General features: G+C 41.1%; 1 long non-coding RNA gene and 1 pseudogene across 1 annotated transcript in view; one reads left to right on the top strand and one right to left on the bottom strand.

The window, feature by feature from the left end:
• The window catches only part of LOC140696790 (uncharacterized), an 18,099-nt gene extending 15,190 nt beyond the window's left edge, over positions 1 to 2,909 (top strand). The window contains exon 3 of the long non-coding RNA XR_012073303.1: positions 2,317 to 2,909. This is a non-coding gene — a long non-coding RNA (uncharacterized lncRNA). The remainder of the gene's footprint in view (positions 1 to 2,316) is intronic.
• LOC116278003 (proteasome assembly chaperone 3 pseudogene) lies at positions 971 to 16,341 on the bottom strand (annotated as a pseudogene).

Raw genomic sequence — 16,341 nt, 5'->3', positions numbered from 1 at the left:
TTAGGTAATCACCTCATCTTGAAGTGATGGTGGGAGACAAGATAATCTACCATAGCTGATTGTGGAGGGCCAGGATTGCCTACTTATTTGACTCTGACACCCAGGAAACCCTGCCTTAGGTGATCGGGGGAGCTTAGGGAACTCCAACTTAGTAGATTGTAAGGGCCTATGATTATCAAACTTAGGTGATTGTTGGGGGCCAGCATGCTCTAACTTAATTGATTGGATTGTGGAGGGGCTAGGAAATTGTACCCTAGTGTTTGTGAGGATATAGGAAACACTACTTTCAGTGATTGTGGGGGCCTAGGAACTCTACCTTATGTGGTTGTGGGGGGCCCATGAAATCAACTGGAAAATCTACTTTTTATGATTATGGGGACCCAGGAAACTATACATTAGGTGATAGTAAGGGCCTGGGAAATTCAACCATAGTGATTGTGGGACCCACAAAACTCAACCTTAGGTGATGGTGGGGGCTCAGTAAATTCTTCCTTGGTGACTGGAGGGTGCTGGAATTCGAATTTAGGTGATTGTGGGGATTCAGGAATCTCTACTTAGGAGATTGTTGGTCAGGGAAACTCTACCTTGACTGTGGGGTCCCCAGAAATTAGAACTTAGGTGATTATAAGCCTGGGAAACTCAACCTTAGGAAACCATGGTGGCCCAAGGAAGTTGACACTAGGAGATTGTGGAGGCCCAGAAAACTCCTTGGTGATTGAGGGGACCTGGAAATTCAACCTTTAGTGTTCGTACAAGGTGCTGGAAACTCCACCTTAGGTGATTGTAGGGGAACCAGGTATCTTAGGTTATTGTGGGAAGACAGGAAACTCAACCTTAGTTGAGGGTGGGGCACCAGAAAATTCTGCCATAGGTGATACTGGGACACATGAATATATATATATATTTTTAATTAAAGTATAGTCAGTTTACACTGTTGGGTCGAGATCTGGTGTACAGATGTTTCAGTCATATATATAAATATATTTGTTTTCATATTCTTTTACATTATAGGTTACACAAGATATTGAATATAGTTCCCTGTGCTACAGAGTATAAACTAATTTAACTATTTTATATATAGTAATTAGTATCTACTAAACTCAAAATTCCCAGTTTAAACCTTTCCATGCCATTCCCCTCCTGGTAACCTGGTATGTTTTCTATGGCTGAGTCTGCTTCTGTTTTGTAATTTTGAGATTCCACCTGTAAGTGGAAACAGATGCTATTCTTCTTTCTCTTTCTGGCTAACTGAACTTAGAATGATGAACTCCGGGCCCATCCATGATGTTGCAAACAGCATTATTTTATTTTATTATGGCTGAGTAGTATTCCATTGTAAAAATATCCATAATTTCTCAATCCAGACATCTGTTGATAACCATCTAAGTTGACTTGGCTCGGCTATTGTATATAATGTCGCTATGAACATTGGGGTGCATGTATCTTCTCAATTTAAACTGCTCTCTGGATATATACACAGGAGTGTGATTGCTGGAACATATGGTAAGTGCAGTTTTAGTTTTTTGAGGAATCTCCAGTGTTTTCCATAATGGCTGCACCAAACTACATTGTCACCAGCACTGTAGGAGGGTTCCATTTTCTCCAGAATTTATTGTTTTTGGACTTGTTAATGATGGTCAGTCTGACTGGTGTGAGGTGATACCGGATTGTAGTTTTGATTTGCAGTTCTCTGATTATGAGCGATATGGAGCATTTCTTTCTGGGAGTATTGGCCATCTGTGTGTCGTCAGTGGGGAATTGCATGTTTAGGTCTTCTGCCCATTTTTGGACTGGGTTATTTGTTTATTGTTACTAGATGTGTGGGCTGGTTAGATACTGTGGAAATTAAGTCCATGTCAGCCTGCTATTTTGCAAATATTTCCTCCCATTTTTGATTTGGTTATGACTTCCTTTGCTGTGCCAAAGCTTGTAAGTTTAATTAAGTCCCAGTGTTTAATTTCTACAGCCTGAGGAGACTGGCCTAGGAGAAGTTTGCTAGGATTTATATCAGCTAATGTTCTACCTATGTGTTCTTCTAAGACGTTTATAGTGTCTGGTCTTCTGTCTTTAATCCATTTGCAGTAAACTTTTATGTACGGTGTGAGGGAGTATTCTAAGAGCACTGAGTTACCTGCAGCTGTCCGGAGTTCTCAACAGCATTTGTTGAGGAGACCGTCTTTGCTCTGTTGTGTGTGTATATATATTTTTTTGGGGGGGGGGGATATGCACTTACTTTTAATAAAAAATTTTTTTTCTCCAACAACTGATTGATTTGCACATGGAGGTCCATGACTCATGGTCAATTCTCAAATACAGGCAACTGTTTGGACCCGCGGAGAATCGTTCACAACCCCCCAGGACATATCCACGGCCTCCTCCCTCCAAGGATGACATGAGCAACCAAAGTCTGCATATTTCTTTCAGCTTCCAGGGTTAAAGCCCAAGAAAGCGCCTCCTTCTGACTGAAGGAGGGTCTTCACATCCTCGAGAGGGGCGTCTCCACTTGGCCCTGCCGGGCAGCAGGTGTGGCTACTCCAGGTCACCACACCTGGCACGTCTGGATCACCTGCAAGGCCCTCACCTCCTCCATGCTCTTGTCCTTCTCCACCGTGGCTAGGAGGGACTGCTCTGTTTCCAGCTGCTTGAGACACGAACGCCACCAGGTTCTTGGCAAAGACGTGGATGAGAGGCTCGTCTGGCCCGAGGAGGACTTTAGTGGTGAGCACGGGCTTGCTGATGCCACTGGTCACGTTGCTGGGTTCCAGGGAGACCAGGGTCCCCATTTTCCCGAACTGGATCACCACCACCAGGATGTGGCTGCTGAAGGCTGTGCAGACCACCTGGGTTGGGCCACCACACACCACTTGAGTCTTCTGTTTTGATACCACCAATGGTTTGCCTTTCATGGCTGGGTCTGTTCAATGGTAACTTGAGTTTATGTTTAAAAGAAAGGGGGGGGGGAGTAAATCAGTCAGTTTCAGATAGGACTTGGGGGTCCAGAATATGTACCACTTGGGATTAAAACAGAGTAAGAGGTGGGGGGCGTACAGCTGAGTGGTAGAGCGGATGCTTATCATGCATGAGGTCCTGGGTTCAATCCCCAGCACCTACTTTAGAAAAAAAATGTAGGCGCATTCAAAAGCCTGTCTCTGGTTATCCATAGAGGTTTCACTCGCCTATACGCAGGCCAGGCAAAGGCGGGATGTCAAACACGCTTTTGTCTCTCGAGGTAGGTTGGGGTTCTCCTCTCCCACGCGCCGGGGGCCCCCACACCGTCCTGAGGCTCCCAGTTGAGTCGCGGGCGGGGAAGGGAGCGCCGCAGGTGCAGAAGCAGGACCCGGGCCGGTGGCCGCTGCGCCCCCGCCGCCCCTCCGGTCCGCCCGCTGAGGTTTCATTTTGCCTGTCTGGGGACACCACCGGTCCCGCAGGAGCAGCAGCACCGCCACCACGGCGCGCGGCAGAGGGCGGCCGGCGCTGCACGGGGCCCGCGGGGACGCCCGCCCGCCGCCCGCGTTCGCCGCCCCGCCCCGCGCCGCGCCCGGGAGTCGCTCCGTTGTATATTCGTGCCCTCTCTGGGAAAGATTGACTCAAAGTCTGTGGGTTTATTTGTGGGCCCTGTGTTCGGTTCTGTTAATCCCTATGTCCGTTTTTGTACCAATCCCATGCCGTTTTTTATTCTGTGTATTTTTTCTGAGGAAGTATAATCAGTGATGCTGTGCCAATTTCTGGTGTAGAGCGTGGTGGCCCAGTCATGCATATAGACACATATATTCATTTTCATATTTTTGTTCTTCAAAGGTTATTACATGCTCTTGATAATAGTTGACTGTGCTTTACAGGAGAAATTGGTGCTTTCTCTGTTTTCCTACACCGTGGTTCATCTTTTCTCAAATTCTCAAATTTATCCCTTTCCACCCCCTTCCCCCTGGTAACCACAATATTGTTTACTGTCTCTGCGTGTCTGTTTCTGTCTTGTAGACGAGTTCACGAGTGCCCTCTTTTTCTGTGTTTTCTCTTGTTTGGATTCCAGATGTGTGTGCTATTGTTTGGTATTTTCCTTTCTGTCTCTGGCTTACTTCACTCAGAATGTTGTTCTCCAGCTGAATGCATGGTGCTGCAAATGGCTTTATTTCTAGTTTATGGCAGAGTGGTATTCCAGTGTGAGAATACCACACAGCTGCTTTAACGAGTCATCATTTGTTGATGGACATTTAGGTTGCTTGTATGTCTTGGCTATTGTCTGCAGTGCTGCTCTGAAGATTGGGGTGTATGTATCTATTCGAATTATTGTTCCCTGTGGATTTATACCTAGGATTAGGAGTGCCAGATCACGTGGTAAGTGTATTTTGAGTTTTTGTGAGGAATGTCCAGGGTGTCTTCGAAGCATAATGGCTGCATTGTCACCAGCACTCTAGGAGGGTTCCCTTTCCCCACAGCCTGTCAAGAATTGATCGTTTTTGGACTTTTGAAGGATGGCCGTGGTGACTGGTGAGTGGTGATACCTCATTGTGATTTTGATTTGCAGTTCTCTGATTACTAGTGATACTGAGCATTTCTTTCTGGGAGTATTGGCCATTTGTGTGTCTTCAGTGGGGAATTGTGTGTTTAGGTCTTTTGCCCATTTGTGGATTGGGTTGTATGTTTATTGTTCTTCCATGTGTGAGCTGGTTTTATATATATATAAATGAGATTGACAAAGGAGTAATTGCCAGAATGTATTACAAGCTCATACAACTTAAGAATAAAAAAGCAACCCACCTAAATAAGCAGTTCTCCAATGCACACATACAAATGGCCAACAGGACATGAAAAAATGCTGAATATCATGACTTAACGGGGAAATTCATATCAAAGCTACAGATGACTGGATAAAGAAGTTGTGCTATTCTTATACATTGGAATACTAGTCAGCCATAAAAAGGAATAAAATAATGCCATTTGCAGCTACATGGATGGACCTGGAGATCGTCATTCTAAGTGAAGTAAGCTAGAAAGAGAAAGAAAAATACCATTTGATATCACTCATATGGAATCTTAAAAAAAAAAAAGAGACACAGAAACAAAAAGAGGACCATAATGAACCCATCTACAAAACAGAAACAGACTCCCAAAAAGTAAACAATTTTATGGTTGCTGGGGGAAAGGGGGCAAGAGGGAAAAATTTCAGAGGTGGAGATTAGCAAAGGTTAACCACTGTATCTAAAAATAAATAAAAAAAAATTTCTCCTGTATAGTACAGTGAACTATATTCAGTATCTTACAATGACCTTTAATCAAAAAGAATGAAAAGGAGTATTTCTATATTTATGCATCACTGTGACTTTATGCTCTACAGGAGTAATTTACACACTGTAATTGACTAAACTTTAAAAAAAAATACAGTGAAATAAAGCCCCATATTGTTACCAAAGCAGACATATGGATCAATGGAACAGAATAGAGACCCCCATAAATAAACCCACAGACTTCCGGTAAATTAATCTTTAACAAAGGAGGCAAGAATATGCAATTGAGCAGAGTGTCTCCTCAACAAACTGCTGAGAAAACTGTACAGCTCAGTATAGTTAGAATACTCCCTCAAAGCATACATACAAATTAACTCAAAATGGATTAAAGATTTAAGACCAGACAATATAAATCTCTTAAAAGAAACATAGGGAAAACATTTGACATCAATCTTTGCAATATTCTCCTAGGGTAGTCTACCCAGGTAAAGAAATAAAAGCAAAAATAAACAAAGAGACTTATTTAAACTTATAATCTTTTGCATAGCAAAGGCAAGCAAAAGGAAAACAAAAATCTACCTACAGAATGGGAGAAACTGTTTCCAAAAGAGGAGACTGACAAAGGCTTAATTTCCAGTATATGTAAATAGCTTATACAACTTAAGATAAAAAAACACACACATAGAACCCAAGACAAAAATGGGGAGAAGACCTAAAGAAGCAATTCTTTAATTATAATAAATGGCCAATAGGCACATGAAAATATGATCAATATCGCTAATTCTTACAGAAATGCAAATCAGAACTACAATGATTTCTTACCTAATACCAGTCAGAATTGTGATCATTAAAAAGTCCACAAATGTTAAATGCTGGAGAGGGTGTCGAGAAAAGGGAACCCTTGCAGACTGCTGGTTGCAATGCAAATGCAGTATGGTGCAGCCATTATGGAGAACAGTATGGAGATTCCTTAAAAAACTAAAAATATACTTACCATATGACATATCCAGAGGGAACCTTAATTCAAGCACCCCAGTGTTCACAGCAGCACTATTTACAATAGCCAAGACATAGAAAGAACCTAAATGTCCATTGAAAGATGACTGGATCAAGGGTGGGTGTGTGTGTGTGGGGGTGTATGTGTGTGTGTAAAAACAGAATACTACTTAGCCATAAAAAAGAATGTAATAATTTGGTGCAACATAGATGGACCTAGATATGGTCATTCTAAGTGAAGTAAGTCAGAAAGAGAAAGAAAATTACCATATGATAGCACGTATCTATGGAATCCCTCTCCCTCAAAAAAGACAAATGAGCTTATTTATACAACAAAGTCTCGCAGACAGAAAAAAACAAACTTATGGTTACGAGGGGTTAAAGGGGTTGGAAAGGGATAAATTGGGAGTTTGAGATTTGGAGACACTAACTACTATGTATAAAATGGAGATATTTCTACTGTATAGCACAGGGAACTATACTCAATGTCTTATAGTAATGTATAATGAAAAATAAGATGAAATGGTATATACATATGTATGTATGACTGAAACATCAAGCTGTACACCAGAAGTTAACAACACTGTAAACTGACTATACATCCCTTAAAAAAAGCGGGGGGAGATGTACATGTACAATGGATTACTAAACCATAAAAAAAGGAAAATTTGCCATTTGCAACATGGATGGACTTTGAGGGTATTATGCTAAGTGAAATAAGATAACAAAAGATAAATATTGTATATTATCACTTATATGTGGAGTCTAAAAAATACAACAAAGTATTGAATACAACAAAAAAGAAACAAGAGTCACAAATATAGAGAAAAAACTAGTAGTTAACAGTGAGGAAAGCGAGGGTGGGTTGGAAAGATCGGGGTAGTGTATTATGAGGTACAAACTACTATGTAGAAAATAAACAAGCTACAAAGATACATTGTACAACACAGGGAGTGTAGGCAGTTTTTTTAAATAATAATTATAAATGTAATATAACCTTTAAAATGGTGAATATGTTGTATACCTGAAACTTACACTATATTGTGCATCAACTATACATCAGAAAGAACATGGAAATAAAGTAGGGACAGTTAAGTAAAATATGATAAAGACACACAGAAAAGAAATGATTCAGGTGAAAGAGGAGGGAGAACTAAGGCATTTTAGAAGTGTAAATTGTGAGATTTATCAGATTCCATTAGAAAAGCCAACATATAATTAATGGGTATATATTAAAAAGAAGAGAGGGAGAAGAGGGCAGAAAGTTTATTTAAAGAAATAGCTGAGGAAAGCAGTATGGAATTTCATAAAAAAATAAAAATAGAGCCACCCTATGATCCAGCAATTCCACTCCTTGTTACTTATCTGAAGGAAACAAAAACATTAATTAGAAAAGATATTTGCACTCCTATGTTCATTGTAGCATTATTTACAACAGCCAAGATATTTAAGCAACCCAAGTGCCCATCAATAGATGAATAAAGATGAATATATATACACACATTTCCACACAATGGAATATTACACCTTAAAAAACAATGAAACCTTGCCATTTTCAACAACGTGTATGGACCTAGCGGGTCTTGTGCTAAGTGAAATAAGCCAGACAGAGAAAGACAAATATTGTACGATTTCACTTATATGTGCAATTTTAAAAATCAAATGAATAAACAGTTATAGATATTGAGAACAAACAAGTGGTTGCAGGGTAGGGGGAGGAAAGAAATAGGTGAGGGAGATTGAAGGGTTACAAACTCGAGTTACAAAATAAATGAGTCACAGGTATGAAATGTACAGGATAGGGAATACAGTCAGTATTATGTAATATCTGTGTATAGTGCCATATTGTGACTAGACTTACTGTGGTGATTTTGAAATGTATAGAAATACCAAATAATTGGGTTTTTTTTTCCTTAAACAGGAACTAACAGTTTGTAGGTCAATTATACTTCAAAACCAAACTCATAAAAAGAGGTCAAATTTGTGTTTACCAATTGCAGGGGATGGGGAGAGGGGAAACTGGATAAAGGTAGTCAAAAGGCATAAAATTCCCGTTATAAGATACATAGGTACCAGGAATGGAATGTAAAACATGACTAATATAATGAACACTGCCATGTGTTATATATGAAAATTGTTAAGAGAGTAAATCTGAGAATAAATCCTAAGAGTTCTCAGCACAAGAAATTTTTTTTTCTATTTAAGTTTGTATCTGTATGAGATGATGTTATCGAAAGTTTCTGTGATAATCATAATATATGAGTCAAATAAGTATGCTATATACCTTAAACTTACATAGTACCTTATGTAAATTATATCTCAATAAAACTAGAAGAGAAAAAATTTAGAAATAATAGCTAAGAACTTCCTAAACCTGGAGAAGAAACTGGATATACATAAATAACCACAATGCTAGTACAACACTTTATCTCAATACAAATAGCCTGTAAGATATATTATAATGAAAGTGTCAAAAGTTAATGATAAAGAATTTAAAAAGCAACCTGGGTAAAAAAGACAGTAATCTACAAAAAACAACAGTCACCACCAACACCCATTAGGCTATCAGCAGATTTTCCAAAAGGAACTCTACAGAGTACAATGACATATTAAAATATTTAAAGATAAATTGCCAGTGAGGAATACTGTATCTGGCAAAGTTATCCTTCAGATAGGAGGATAAAATCAAGCCTTTCCCAGACCAAAGCTGAAGGAGTTTCACAACTAGACCTGCCTTCCAATAAACGTTGAAAGGGGATATTCAAGCTGAAATTAAAAGATGAAAGTACACAAAACTCTGGTTAAGCTGATAAATAGAATTAGAAAACAGTAACTTTGGAATTTGGAATTATCGGAATTAAATTAAATTTGGAAACAATTTCATAGTATAAAAAGAATGAAACCTTGCCATTTTCAACATGTATGGACCTAGTGGGTCTTATGCTAAGTGAAGTAAGCCAGACAGAGAAAGACAAATATTGTACGATTTCACTTGTATGTGAAATTTTAAAAACCTAATGAACAAACATAGTAAAATAAAGTTATAAATACTGAGAACAAACAAGTGGTTGTGGGGTAGGGGGAGGAAAGAAATTGGTGAGGGAGATTGAGGGGTACAAACTCCAGTTGCAAAATAAATGAGTCACAGGTATGAAATGTACAGGGTAGGGTTTAATTGTTTAAACTGTAGTAGCTATAGTTATTTCCCATGCTCATTTCCTCTAACATTTATAATTGTTTAATTATATATGTACCCAACATAGGAACACCTAAATACATAAAGGAAATATTAACAGACATAAAGGGAGAAATTGACAGTAACACAATAATAGTGGGGGACTTTAACATCCCACTTACATCAATGCACAGATCATCCAGACAGAAAATCAGTAAGTAAACACTCACCTTAAAGGACACGTTAGACCAGATGAACTTAATATATAGAACATTCCATCCAACAGCAGCAAGATACACATTCTTCTCAAATGCACAAGGAACATTCTCCAGCATAGATCATATGATAGGACACAAAGCAAATCTTAGCAAATCTAAAGAGAATGCAATCACATCAGATATTGTTTCTAACCACAGTGGCATAAAACTAGAAATACAGATCAAGAGGAAAGTGAAAAGATCTACAAAGATGTGAAAACTAAACAACACAATTCTAAACAACCAACAGGTCAAGGAAGAAATTGCAATTAAATACCAAGTTATTGAAACAACAACAAAAAAATGTAAATACAACCTATCAGATCTTGTGGAATTTAGCCAAAGAAGTTCTGAGAGGGAAGTTTATAGCAATAAACACATATATAGTCTAGTTGTCTTTTCAAAGAACTAGTTCTTAGTTTTGTTGTTCCTTCCTATTTTTATCTGGTTTCTATTTCTTTCACTATGATCTTTATTTCCTTCCTTCAAGACTAATTACGGGCTTAATTTGTTCTTTTTCCAGTTCTTTGAGGTGACCATTAGTAAGACAGCTCATTAGCAAGGGCCAGCTAGTAATATGTCAGCATGATCAATAAGGAAGCCCCATGATTATCTGAACAGGAATCCACAACAGCCTCAAACAGAGCTATTTGCTTAGGAGATGGAATTAGAGTACCTGATTCCCATCAGTATTTAGATGAGTTCCATAGGTTTCTTCCTCTATGTCATTCCAAGGTGCTGGGAACACCAATAGTGTAAGTAGGACTCAGTTCTTGCCCTCAAAGAAGTTACGGTTCAGATGGCACAAGACAAGCCAAGAGCCACAGTCTGAGCTATAAATGTGCACAAAATACGATGTTGTGCAGGAGAGGGTCCTGCAAAGAGGCCTGTTGGCAAGGAGATACTTGAGCTGAGTCTTGAATAGCAAGTAAGATTCAGCTGCATCAAAGGATACGGACAGGAGAGGAGATGGAAGCCCAAAGGATAAAACCTGAAGTTGGCAAGTTATAATCACTTCCATAATGAAGGAACACAGAGGGAGACGGGGCAAGAAAAGCCAGAGGGTGGGGTGGGGTGGCTTGTACATAGCAGGATACAAGGCCAGAGAGTTGAGCAAGATGCCAACGGCTTAGACCCTCACAGGTTAATTTAGATAGTCTAAACTGTATCTGATAGCTGGGAAGTTTGACACCTATACGCCTGCTTTTTAAGAAAGAGCTTTCTGGCTGCCACATGGAAGACTGTTAGGAGAGAAGGGCTGTTTGGGTCCCACTTAAAGGGGTAAGGAATCCACAGTTGTTATGGACTAAATTGGCTCCCATAAAATTTGTATGTTGAAATCCTAACCACCAATGTGACTGTATTTGTAGACAGGGACTTTAAAGAGGTAAATTAGTGGTAAATGAGGTCATAGGGTAGGGCTTTCATCCAGTTAAAAGACTGGTGTCATCATAAGGGCGATACCAGGGATGCCTGTATAGAGAAAAGTCCATGCGAGGACATGAGGAGATGGCCATCTGTGAGCAGAGAGGGGCCTCAGGAGACACCGGTGCTGTCAACACCTTGATCTTGGACTTACAGCCCCCAGGACTGTGATTAATGGATTTCTGTTGTTTAAGCTTCCCCATCTGTATTTTGTTACTGTAGCCCACAGCCCACGCAGACTAACACAAGTGTTCGCTCTAAGTTTTATAAACAGTGATCATGGACATAGACCATAACCCATGAAGGCGGAGCATACTGATCAGGTGAGTGTTAGATAACTGATATGTTGCAAAATACGTACAATCAAGCATATGTTGAGGGGTCGATCACGATGGTGGAGAAAGAGGACGTGCAGCTCACCTCCCCCCACGAATACATCAAAAATACACCTACATGTGGAACAATTTTTACTGAAAACCAACTTGAAACTGGCAGAAGGACTCGTGTAAAACCACAGATGTAAGAAAGATACACACGTATTCAGGTAGGAAGGGAAGAAAAGCAGTTGGGTTGGGACCTGTGCTCCTGGAAGGGGACTGAGAAGAAAAGGAAGATTACATAGCTGGACACCCACCCTGGGGAGTGAGCAGTGAGAACCCCTGACTGGGCGTCCCACTCCTGGGGGCCTCCCTGAGGGAGAAAAGCCCCCTCTGGCTGACTGGGGGAATCACTGGGACTAAGAGAAAAGCTGTGGAAGCCTGGACTCCATTTGCGAGGAGCACACATGTGCTGGCTTACCCCTGAGGCAGAGCAGAGAGAGGTCTGCTCCAGCCGCTGCTGGGTTTCCCACAACCTTGTTGCCGTGCACCCCGGCCTGAGCCAAGTGAATGGCCAGACCCCGCTCGCTCCACACCACAGCGCAGCACTGGATGTGGGGTGGCCATCGCCAGGGAGAAGGCCTGACTGCGGGATGCAGAGATGACCCAGTCCTGGGGTGGAGCATGGGCGGGGCGGTGGCAGCCCTTGTTGGTGCTTATTCAAGCAGCACACCAGAAGCAGCCCAGATTTCTGATGGCGCTGCTCCTCCACAGCTCACCCCCGATACACACTGAGAGCTCAAGTGGGCCCCTACTGCCCCAAGGTGTGGCTCCACAACTCGTAGTGGGTGACCGAGGCTCTGGGCAGCAATTGGCTGTAAGGCACAAAGGAGACTTGCACTGGAGGCTGCGTCTAAATAGAGCAAGGGAAAAAACTGTGGGTGCCTGCACTGTCAGTGCATCAGAGACAGCTTGGACCTCTGCCTATGTCTGACATGAGCCAAAAGCCCACATGGGCCCCACCTGCTTCAGCACTCCCTTGCACTAGGGTAAGGGTCTCAGTGTAGGGAGAGAGAAAAACACATGCTTAAAGGAAATAGAGCCAGCTGGGCTCAACCCTCAAGGCTTCTGCTCCAGCAACCTGGGATCAGATCCTGCCCCTGATACGGTGGTGACGGCCTTGGAGCAGAGGGGAAGACCCGCCTGACACCCAGCTCCACCCCCTACTAAGGTGATAGCTGCCAGCACACCCTGAGGAAAGATCTGAGTGTGTCCATGTCAAATCCAGCTCTCCCACCAAAGGCACTGGGCACACGCAGTCTGTATAGGGGCATTCCCACATAATAATATCCCTGCGAGATCACAATAGGTAACTGTTTCACCTAAATTCATAGAGGCAGAGAAAGTTAAGCAAAATGAAAAGGCAGAGAAACTGCTCTCAATTGAAAGAGCAAGAGAAAACACTGAAAAAAATGACACAGAAATAAACAATTTAAAAGAATTCAAAGCATTGGTAATAAAAATGTTCACTGAATTATGGAAAATAGATATACACAGCAAAAACTTTAACAAGGAACTAGAAAATATACAAAAGATCCAATCAGAAATTAAAAATTCAATAGCTGAAATAAACACATGAGAAGGAATGAATAGCAGACTAAGTGATGCAGAAGTGATCTGGAAGATAGAATAATGGAAATCACCCAAACAAACAACAACAAAAAATGCAAACAATTTAAGCGACTGCCAGGGTAACATTAAGCATACCAACATTCACATTATAGGAGTCCCAGAAGAAGAGAGAGAAGGGGATTGAAAATGTATTTGAAGAAATTATGGCTGAAAACTTCCCAAACCTGATAGAAGGAAACAGATTTCTGTATACTAATCTTATATCCTGCAATTTTGCTGAATTCATTTATTAGTTCTAATAATTTTGGGGTGGAGACTTCAGGGTTTTCTGCACGAGCGCGTGCGCGCGCACACACACACAATGAAATGTTATTCAGCCATGAACAATGAAGAAATCCTGTCGTTTGTAACAAGGATGGACCTTGAAGACATTATATGAAGAAAAATAAATCAGAGAAAAGCATACTGTATGATCTCACACATATGAAGAATCTAAAAACAAAAAACTCATTGAAAAAATCAGATTTGTGGTTACCAAAGGTGGACTCGGCGGGAGGGAGAATAGGATGAAGGTGGTGAAAAGATACAAACTCCCAGTTAGAAGATAAATGAGTACTAGGGATGTTAACGCACAACATGATGACTGCAGTGAACAGTGCTGTAGGATATACAGGGAAGCTGTTAAGAGAGGAGATCCTGAGTTCTCATTATAGGAAAAAAAATTTTCTTTTTATTGCAGTAATCATTTCATAGTATATGTTAAACCCTTACACTATCTATATACCTTAAACTTACACAGTGGTATATGTCAGTTATGTATCAATATAAGTGAAAAACAAAATACTGAGGCCTTCTCCCCAACCCCCCAAAACAAATCCAGAGGGAGAATGAGGACCTCCACTCCAGCAGGAGCCACGTGGGTCAGCTGGAAAGCAATTCAGCTCTAAATGACAGCTGCAGGTTATGTCATGTGACGTTAGAGTTCTGACTTCTTCAAGCACTGCCTCCTCTTGGTTTCCATCACACCCCTAGTTTCCTTTGCTCTCTTCTCTTCCCCTCGCTCTGAGCTCTCCACTTCTGCTGAGAGTCAAACATCACCTCCACAGGGAAGCCTTCCTGGAACCCTCATTCTGAGTTAGTCCTGACCCTCCCACTCTGACTGCACAGCGCTTCCACAGTTCTAAGTGCGTGCAGAAGGAAGTTTGGGAGAGACCACAGAGCTAGATATGCTTCAGTCAAGATCCTAGCTTTTATAAAACAGGTAAACAAGTTTATACTGTATAGCACAGGGAAATATATTCATTATCTTGTAGTAGCTTACAGTGAAAAAGAATATATGTATGTTCACGTATGACTGAAGCATTGTGCTGTACACCAGAAACAGACACAACATTGTAAACTGACTATACTTCAAAAAAAAAAGATCCTAGCTTTTATATTGTGTGGTACACTTGTGGTTCTTATTAAAAACAAGCAGTCCATGCAGGCATGGATCAATGATGTGTGTGTCGTAACTAATGATTATGACTGAAAGGGATTCTGTCACTGAGAAGCTAATGAAGGGCCATCATTAAGTATTCTGAACACTTTACATGCTTGCACTCCTGCTGATAATGAGTTGAGGGTAGCAGAAGTCAGGAATTTGTCCTTTTAATAATTTGCAGCCCATCTGATGGAAGTGAGAGAAGGGAGGGGAGGGGTAAGTAAGCCAAGCAAAACTAACATACAAAGCGGCAGTCTGAGCCAAAGAGGACTCAGCAGTAAGAGGGAGATGTCTTCTTGGAACTTTACTGAAGAGAGAAAATTTAATATGGGTACTGAAGAATTTCAGTGAGTGATGGATGGGAGAGAGTGTTGCTGTTGAGAAAACAGCATGAACACAAATCGGCTCAGAGTCAGGACAGACAACAGGAATCCAGGGACAGTGGGACACACTGGCAGGAATGTGAGGCAGGAACGAGGGAAAGCTGGTCTCAGGGATCTGGACTGTTTCCACTGCAGCCCACGAGGAACCGATAAAGACCTTTGAATGAGGATGCATCCCTGAGAAGTATTTTACTAGTTTTTCCAGGTAGCAGAGCTGCAGATGGATTTGGCATATATAAGGATGAGAAGTCAAAGAGAGCTCGGAAGGTTTCAAATCATAAAGGAATATGGAGCAGGGAAGGGCTTCTGGAGGAAGATTGGAGAGTATTTTGATTAACACAGGGAAAGACTACATCCTGGAAATGACAGTGGTGTGAGTCAGAAGAAGCAGCAGGGAGATGAAAGGGACTGGGGTCCAAAAGGACTCCAAGGTTACAGGGAAAGGACAACTGGAAAAAATAGTTGAGTTTGAAGCAAACAGCATTTATCTAGAAGTGCTCAGCTAGAAATGCACGAAAAACTCGAGAGAAGATAGTAACAAATATACTACCCTTCCAAGTAGACAAGGGATAGGGTATCAGACAAAATTTTGAGGGACTCAATGCCTACCGGTGGATGGGTTAAGAGGTGCACTCCAACCCAGCACCGCAAGAGCTCCTTGAACTGTCACATTAATCAGTGCTCCGTCATGCTAACCATCTTCCTCTCATGAGCCCAGAATACTTAGCTTGTGGAACAAGCACCCATATGCTAAGAGCAATGACAACATTACCACATGGGGAAAAGATTTCTTCTCCTTGTGGCTAGATATTCCAGTCAAAAACACTGGGATGGGTCATCACTCAGCACTGTCAGGATTTTTTTTTTTTAAACCACAGAGAATTAACATAGGTCTGTCTAATCCTTAATTTACTCAAAGAACCTGAGAGATCCTAGGTTAAATTACGGTCTAAGCAATAACTCCACAGTTCCTCCTTCCTAAAATGCTAAAATGAAAAAAAAAGAAAAAGTGCTGGAAGAAAAGAAAGCCATCAACAGACCAGAAATCAAGGGAATTTCTTGTGGGTAGAAAACAACTGTCAGCATCATTCTCTAATTTATACAATTATCCAAGAAAGAGAAAGTGAAGTAGAGATTTAGTTAGAACTAGTGAGATTTCAAAGTAGCCAGATTTAGAACCATCATTATGTTTCTTTTATATGACAGCCATAACCAACAAACTAACGGGAAAAATTGATCCTGTGGCTCAATAATGAGTTGAGTTTCACTCGCAACAAAAATCAGCTTAAGCAAAAAAGAAAATTACTACTGAGTCCCATTACAGCTTCAGGCACAAATTGTGAGATTTCAGCTCTGTTTCTCCTGTCTCCATCCCACCCCACATCTCTGACCTCTGTCCTTCTGTGAGCTCTTCTCTTTCCAGGGAGGCTCCCTCTGGGAAGGCAAAC

This window comes from Vicugna pacos, chromosome 6, assembly GCF_048564905.1.
Source record: "Vicugna pacos chromosome 6, VicPac4, whole genome shotgun sequence".
In the NCBI taxonomy this organism is placed as follows: domain Eukaryota; kingdom Metazoa; phylum Chordata; class Mammalia; order Artiodactyla; family Camelidae; genus Vicugna; species Vicugna pacos.
This window is presented reverse-complemented; position numbering and strand designations above follow the sequence as displayed.